The sequence below is a fragment of the Carlito syrichta genome, unplaced genomic scaffold (genome assembly GCF_000164805.1).
Source record: "Carlito syrichta isolate Samal-C Ts95f unplaced genomic scaffold, Tarsius_syrichta-2.0.1 Scaffold252247, whole genome shotgun sequence".
NCBI lineage: Eukaryota > Metazoa > Chordata > Mammalia > Primates > Tarsiidae > Carlito > Carlito syrichta.
In genome coordinates, this window is record NW_007196343.1 from 1 (window position 1) to 1,927 (window position 1,927).

Sequence of the window (1,927 nt, forward strand, 5' to 3'; positions counted from 1 at the left end):
CTAGGTCTAAGTTCACATTATACACTATTTCAAATACATTTTTATCCAAATTGAAACTAATTTTCCTTCCAAATAGGCATAAAGATCACTATACTCTTTTTTCCCTTTCAAATTGCAAAATCGAAATCTAGGTTCCATATTTGAAAGAAGAGCTGAGGAGACACAGACATAAGGATATGATGCTTTGTGTAGATTGCAGCAAACAACTGAATCAAATCAACTGAAATTATACTGATGAAAGATAACACTCCATTTGTAAAACAATATAATTCAGGCTAATGAGCCAGTACATATTGTCACAATTATGCTCATGTGCACCTTTGGGGTGACCTCAAGTCACAGTCAATGTTTTCTCAAATGCTAAGGATTCCTGATTATAGCCTAAAATCATAGTGCCACTAACACAGTGAGAAAATGTCAGAAACAGTACCAACACATTCTCCCATGTTGACTTGTCACTCCTGAAAAATTATACTTATTTCTTTTCCTTTTTTGTTTTTTTTTGTTTTTTTTTTTGAGTTAGAGTCTCACTCTGTCGCCCAGACTGGAGTGCAGTGGCCACTCCCGGCCACCGCAGCCTTGACCCGCTGGGCTCCAGCGATCCTTCCACCTCAGCCTTCCAAGTAGCTGGAATTACAGGCATGCACTACCACGCCCGGCCGATTTTTTGATTTATTGTAGAGATGAGGTCTCGCCAAGTTGCCCAAGCGGGTCTGGAACCCGCGGGCTCAGGCAATCCACTCACCTCAGTCTCTCAAAGGTTCTTTGTAGAGGCTGCTGCCCTCACACCACTGGGTCACAATCCCCAAGCTGTCCTTTGTCATGTCCCCCACGAAGAGGAGAATGTTCATGTGCCGTGTTTTGCACAGGATAACCACCTCATAGCTGAAGGCCTGGAACTGCTCTGGGGTTGGGTCGACAAACTTTACGATCTTCGCAGCAACATCTCCATGTCACTTTCCCTTATAAACAGTTCCAAAGAAGACTGACCCAATCTGAGTGGAGAGCATCAATTCACTAGCTTCTATTTTCCAGTAATAGTTTGAATCTCTTTGTCCATGAGACCTAATTTTCTTTTTCTCCTGGGTCCTGGATCCTGGTGCCCACTCTCTTTGTGCTGTCACAGGGGTTTTGGACTGTGACCAAGCCATTGAGCTCAGATGGTTGGGGCTGCTGGACAGGGCTGAAGGTGAGGCAGATTCTCTGTGACTTCCAATTGCACCCTCAATCATCCTGCTGTCCACAGATAGGATGACCATGTGGACATTAGGTGTGGACATAGACCTCTGCCTCTGGGAAAGGGAACCTTCAGAGGAGGGGCTGGAGGTGTAGAACGTGAAGGCGTGAGGTGTAGAATACCTGTGCTGGGAACTAACAAGTATCCGGGAAACAGGCTCTCGCATATGACTCATTGTCAAAGAAGGGAGTGCTGGGACCCCACTATCACCAGTAGTGGATTTGGGAAACAATAAGAGTTGTCTGATATTACTCCAGTCCACCCACATAGTAGGTACTTTGGTGCTACAGTGCTCATGAAATTTGTGGCCACAAGTCTGACATTGAAATACGTTGAGCAGGAATTTCTGACAAATGTCACAGAAGACAAGCTTCAGGAACGTCTTTTGAGCAAAATTGTGTGTTGTGAGGGGAATATGATCCAGGAAATCTACTTGAAGTTCTTCTCCAATCAAAGAAGCAGCATCGGTATTCCAATCTAAAAGTGCATTTTTATCTTTGTGTTCGTAAGGAAGTCTGAACACCGCACAGCACTCTGGTTGTAAGTCTCTCACCTTGAGCGCTTTCATAAGGCAGTCATGCAAGCTCATTCCATTTCTCACATTAACCACTGTTCTTTGCTTGTTCAGCAAGAAAACACGGATAGTGTTGCTTGTCTTAGAAGAATCTGTGAGTTTGCCCTCATCTGACG

At 44.3% G+C, this 1,927-nt stretch overlaps 1 pseudogene; it reads right to left on the minus strand.

Annotated features, from left to right (window-relative positions):
* Positions 1 to 746: 746 nt before the first annotated feature.
* On the minus strand, positions 747 to 1,922 carry LOC103253786 (annotated as a pseudogene).
* Between the last annotated feature and the right edge of the window lie 5 nt (positions 1,923 to 1,927).